We start from the raw sequence: 6,314 nt of genomic DNA, 5'->3' as shown, positions 1-6,314 counted from the left end.
TTATTCATATTCTGCTATAAGAGTCCATCACATACACTCCAACGAAAAGTGCAGCTATTTCCATAATTGATTGCCAAAGTTTAGTGGCAGTTAAAAGTTCTAGTATGAAATAGTTCCAATATAAATGAAACCTCGTGCTGAAAAGGGAAGATTCCACCTTGTGGCAAAATCATCTAGAACACATAAGACAAAGTTAAATGGAATACAAACTAAAATTTGATGTGTCTATTTAAATGACTGTATTACATGCTTCTTACCCATTCCTTTTGCTAACAAACAAACGAAAGTTCCTAATAAAACTCCTATAGCAGTGGTCAACTGCAACATCATAGCCTAAACATACAAACAAAAAGATAAAACTTAAAACAAAATTTTTGTACACGATGAATTTTATAGTAAGTAATAATAACTATAGAAATTTTTGACCATATTTTATATTTTGTATAAATTAATTGACTGACTTTTCTCAAGTAAACATAGATAATAATGTTATATTTATACTTTACCTTTCTTTTACTATATCCACTTTGTATCAGAATAGCAAAATCACCAATTTCATGTGGAATCTCATGTATCAGTATCGTGAATGTTGTTACGTAACCAATATTATTTCCAGCCATGTAACTAGCTCCTATAGCTAGACCATCTGTAAAATTGTGCAGAAAGTCTGCCACCAAGTTCAAATAACCAGCGATCTTAATTTCACTCTCAGGTGCTTTATATGCTTTGGAAACAGTTTTACCACTGTTTTTCTTCTCTTCTTTCTTCTCTTTTTTCTTCTCTAACAAATTATCTTTTTTATCTTGAGAATCATGATGTACATGCGAGTGACTGTGATCGCCTTTAATAATGCGTGCTGCCTTCTCTACCATTAGAAACACTATTATCCCTAATAATATGCACAAACCAACATATATGCCATGATTGTGAAGTTTTGACTCGTCGTGATAACTATGGGAATGAGAATGTGAGTGAGATTCCGAAGATTTATGCGAATGAGGAATCATCGCATGTAAAATCAAATAAAGAAATGCATCACCCAGTAGACCACCGGATGCAATACTCAGCAAGATCTTGAGTAGGAACTTATGTTGTTCAGCATTTATTATTCTTTCCATCAGAGGTGGAAAGAATAATATAGACAAGGGTGGAACGCATACGATCAAGGTTGACCCAACAGCCCGTAAGATAATATTGTAAGCCCTTCGTAAAGTATTTGCTTGCGTTGAATAAGAGTGTTTAAGATCATCATGATGTTGATGTTCATTTAAGTAGCTTTCGTTGGCTTTTTTGAAATACTTATAGCTCGGCGATTCGTGGATTCAATCGCTCGGCAAGCGTACCTAGTCGCTTTACCGTCTTGAACTCGACCAATCTCAAGCTTGCATTTTGAAATCGACGCTTCAGATTGGCTGTCGCACAAACTTGCGATCGGTTTGCAAATAATGTAGAACCGGCTTAAGAGCCCTAGTTGTCGAAAAGTGCAAAATGATGAATGTTACGTGCGCAGAACGCCGCAACTTGTAATAATGAGAAAAGGTTCGACGACTGTCTTTTGACCAAGCTTTCTTCAACGGTGTTACAAGCAAACTTACAAGACTAACGAGCTAATTCACAATTCACTTATTTAATGGCACTGAATCCCAGAAACTGGGAAATTATACGGCCAGAACGAAATTTCAAAGAGTAGGATTCTATGTTCAAGCGAGTAATCTTACATGCTCTTAATCAAGCAAACGAAGTTACTCTACCAAGTAATCCTTAAGCGGACGAGTTCATTATACCAAATTGAATTGAAAATATGTGGGGAGCAGGAGGATTCGAACCCGGATCCTCAGATCACGAGTCCGATGCCTAACGTGCGGAGCCACACGACTCCCACTAGCGAGCTAAGGATGATAACGAGAGTACGGCTTACGAAATTAGACTAACTCGAGCTGAGCTAGAATCATTTTTATTGACAAAAGAGGTGGAGTCTTTTATCAGCTCCAATAACGTTAAGATTTTAAAATACCAAAAATGTACGTAAAAGGGATAGGGAAAAACTGGAGAATGTGACGATGACTCAAGAGTCCGTTAAAGATGAGTCATAAAATTCGTTAGATATATACCTCTTTTTGTTTACAAATCATTACGCTATTAATCTTTTTACACTTAGCTATATCATGTTCTGTTAAATGAGTGTACAATTACTCATTTAACAGAACATGATATAGCTTAGTGTAAAAAGATTAATAGCGTAATTATTTGTAAGCAAACAGATTTATCATATCAAGTTTCAGCGGTTTATATCATAATTGCGAATCGGAATTATTGAAATCAGCTAGACTAGAAAATATTAAATGAATGTGATGTTCGAATCATGAGAGTTCATAATACAGTTTGGTATCAATTGAAAACTACAAATTCATGGTTATTTACGACTCCTCGGAACGAGACTCTTCATATCCTATGTAACGACGATAAGCCGCGATCAACACAGTTTTATTCTACTGGACTTATTAGGCTGTCTGCAGATTGCGATGCTATATCCGACAATGCGTTATTACGTAGTAAAACTGTAAGCGTTATAGATACTGTCGAAAAGACTACATTCCTGATGTTAAACTTAACACTAGCAAATTATGTCAAGACCTTAAGAGGAGATATACACCTAGGAGTTGGAAAAAAGGTCATTTTTGTGAATTTTTTTAAGGAAAACTATTTGAAATTTCGGATTGGGAGTTTTTCTATCTAAAAGTTTACACATTCAGGAATATGTTCAATTTTTTTATTAAAAAAAATCAAAAATTTACGAGATTGTTGTATAATCTTCGGAGAGCCGTAAAAAAATCAGTGGGTAAACGGTACCCACTGGCGTTTCTTTAAAAATCATCTGAAACAAAAAAACCAAAAAGATTATTAAATTAGATACTATAATCTAGTACTTGTCATAGCCGATTTTGAAAATATCGATTTATGACAAAATGGCGGACATAACAGCGATTTTTCGACCAAAAATTAGTTATTATTTTGCCTATAAAACAAAAACTAAGCAACGAAAAAAAATCCTACGACAAGTACTAGATATTGATGTACAGAATAATCACACAAAAAATTGAAGGTAAACGGTTCATTTGTTTCCGAAAAATTTTGGGTACCGATTTGAAAAACGTGGGTTCGAGAAAAACGCGTTTGAAAATTTGGGAATGAATAAATCATGAAATTTGTCAACTTACATGGAATCATCGATACCAGGCTCATAGTGTAAGTCTTCTACGGTCGACGGAATGTTCATGTCTTCTGCACGCCCGAAAACAATAGAATCGTAAAACAGAGGTCTAGACACGCTCTCTTCGAAGGGTCGCTTGCCGCTATCTGCCTCTCGGCTGTAACTTCGTTATTTATCGAGATATTGACTTGCAATTTTCACCAAATATTTTTGAGACCTCAAGCTTCAAGAAAATGCAAAAAAAAATCGATTTTTTTGATCATGCTAGGTGTATATCTCTCCTTAAGAAAAGTAATGTAAATATCTCGGATATTCATTCATTAAATATTAGCAGAACTCCTCATTTGGATATTCAGGTATTAAAATCAGTGAGTTCTTCCCTAGATGAAATTTTTATAAAGAAGCAGAAGAATTATAGGTAAACATCATCGTACTAAAACTCTGTATCAGAAAATTATAGGATGGTTTTATTATACAATATATACTATTGTTGGCTTGGTTATTTTGTATGTAATTGCGAAATGTTCGTTAATAAGTAAGTGTATTCATATTCTTAGATTATGCTGTGTGCGAAAAGAAGGATGAGTTCAATATTTTTATAAATACTTTAATAATAATAATAGAACTCGTAATTCACGATCGTTAAATGAACCACAACAGGTAGTTACTTTCACCACTGTACCTATGGAAACTATTGAATTTCCACAAAATTATCAAACACAATAACTCGAAAGAAATAGTGAAATACGGCGATCTCGTTCACGTAATAGCCGTGTTTCCAATTTAGCATAACATTGTAATACATTTATTATTAAGATTAATATTAAAAGCATTATTAGCATATAGTAAGATCATATAGATTTAAGTATCTAATTTTTTTACTCAATCCGAAAACATTGTACTTAATATTTCATTAGATTAAGTTTCTATATTTGCCTAAATTAATTAAGTTTTCTTAGATTATAAAAGTACATAAAATTTTGTAAGATCTGGATCAAGGATTTTCAATTTAAGGGGGAAGGTGTTACGTCCAACGTAACTGTTGTCACGTTTTAATGCATAGAAAGTTTTAACGTATTTTTCCTTAAACCTTATTAATAAATCTTGTTTCCTGCCATTATTTTATTTTACTTTCACCAATTGTTTTCCTTTCCTTTCCGTCCTATTATTTTCCTTTCAATTTAACCCTATTGAATATTTCCCTTTTGAAAACCTCTTTTGAATATTCAATTTTACGATGTTTTTAGAATTATAGGGGAGAAAGGGTCTATAGACACGCTCGCTCTTCGAAGGGTCGCTTGCCGCTACCTGCCTCTCGTCTCGGTCAACAGGCGACACGGAGACGATTCACTCTCTCGGCTGTAATTTCGTTATTTATCGAAATATTGATTGCAATTTTCACCAAATATTCTTGAGACCTCAAGCTTCAAGAAAATGCAAAAAAAAAATCGATTTTTCCGACCATGCTAGGTGTATATCTCCCCTTAAGAAAAGTAATGTAAATATCTCGGACATTTATTTATTATATTGGCAAAACTCCTGATTTGGATTTGAATATTCAGGTATACGTCTAACTCTAACGAACTTATTTTATGACTCATCTTTTAATGGACTCTTGAGTGATCGTCACATTCTCCAGTTTTTCCCCATCCCTTTTACGTACACTTTTGGTACTTTAAAATCTTACGTTATTGGTTGGAGCTGATAGAAGGCTCCACCTCTTTTGTCAATAAAAAGATCCTTCTAGCTCAGCTCGAGTCTAATTTCGTAAACCGTACTCTCGTCATCAACCTTAGCTCGCTAGTCTGTAAGTTTGCATATAACACTGCAGTTTGAATAAGGCTTGGTCAAAAGGCAGTCGTGGAACCTTTTCACATTATTACAATTTGCGGTGTTTTGCGCTCGTAACATTCGTCATTTTGCACTTTCCGACGATTAGGGCTCTTATGACGAGTGTTATTGCGACGTGACGACGCTGTAGACGCAAGCACCCGGAGACCGGTCGAGCAACGCCATTTTCGCGGGCATTGCATCACCCGTTCGTTTTCATATATTTGTACGGTTTACTTTAAAGACGTGATCTGGCCGTATCGACCTCCTATTTCATTACTTGGAAGCGGGAGCCATTATTTAAGGAAGAAGAAGAAGAAGAGCTTTGCTTGTGTGTGCTACCGGTTACGCCAGACCGCCGACCAATGGCGCTATCATTGAGTGCTGCAAGCTGGTTGAAAATCGCATCACTGGCCACGTTCCTTATTACGCTCATCATTTTGAATTATTTGATCTGTAAGACCCGCGACATCCACGAGTCGCCGAGCTATAAGTATTTCAAGAAAGCCAACGAAAGCTACTTAAATGAATATCAACATCAACATCATGATGATCTTAAACACTCTTATTCAACGCAAGCAAATACTTTACGAAGGACTTACAATATTATCTTGAGAAAAGTCAGTTAATTAATTTATACAAAATATAAAATATCAAAGATTTCTATAGTTATTATTACTTATTACTATAAAATTCATCGTGTACAAAAATTTTGTTTTAAGTTTTATCTTTTTGTTTGTATGTTTAGACTATGATGTTCCAGTTGACACGTGCTATATCAGTTTTATTAGGAACTGTCGGTTTTTTGTTAATGGGAATAATGGGTAAGAAGCATGTAATACAGTCATTTAAATAGACACATCAGATTTTAGTTTGTATTCCATTTAACTTTGTCTTATGTGTTCTAGATTTTGCACTGGATAGAATCATCCCTTTACAGCACGAGGTTTTATTTACATTGCGACTACTTCTATAGTACCAGAACTTTTAACTGCCACTAAACTTTGGTAATCAATTATGGAAATAGCTGCACTTTTCGTCGGAGTGTATGTGATGGGCTCTTATAGCAGAATATGAATAAGAAATACATTGATTATAGAATGATTAATTTTGTTATACTATTTTCATTCGGTTTATTTCAGTCTTGCTCATTAAGCTTTGAAAACATTATTAAATAAGTAGCAGCGCAAAATAGAAATTTATTTTTATGCAATTAATGAGAATTTTACATTTATGTCTGAATGAAGAACAAGATTGTGAAAACAATGTTTAA

At 34.3% G+C, this 6,314-nt stretch overlaps 1 pseudogene; it reads right to left on the bottom strand.

Annotated features, from left to right (window-relative positions):
- On the bottom strand, positions 1 to 1,319 carry LOC108777764 (protein catecholamines up-like; annotated as a pseudogene).
- Between the last annotated feature and the right edge of the window lie 4,995 nt (positions 1,320 to 6,314).

The sequence above is a fragment of the Cyphomyrmex costatus genome, unplaced genomic scaffold (assembly GCF_001594065.2).
Source record: "Cyphomyrmex costatus isolate MS0001 unplaced genomic scaffold, Ccosl1.0 scaffold467, whole genome shotgun sequence".
NCBI classification, from domain to species: Eukaryota; Metazoa; Arthropoda; class Insecta; order Hymenoptera; family Formicidae; genus Cyphomyrmex; species Cyphomyrmex costatus.
Note: the sequence above shows the minus strand (reverse complement) of the source record. Positions and strands in the feature narration are given on the sequence as shown.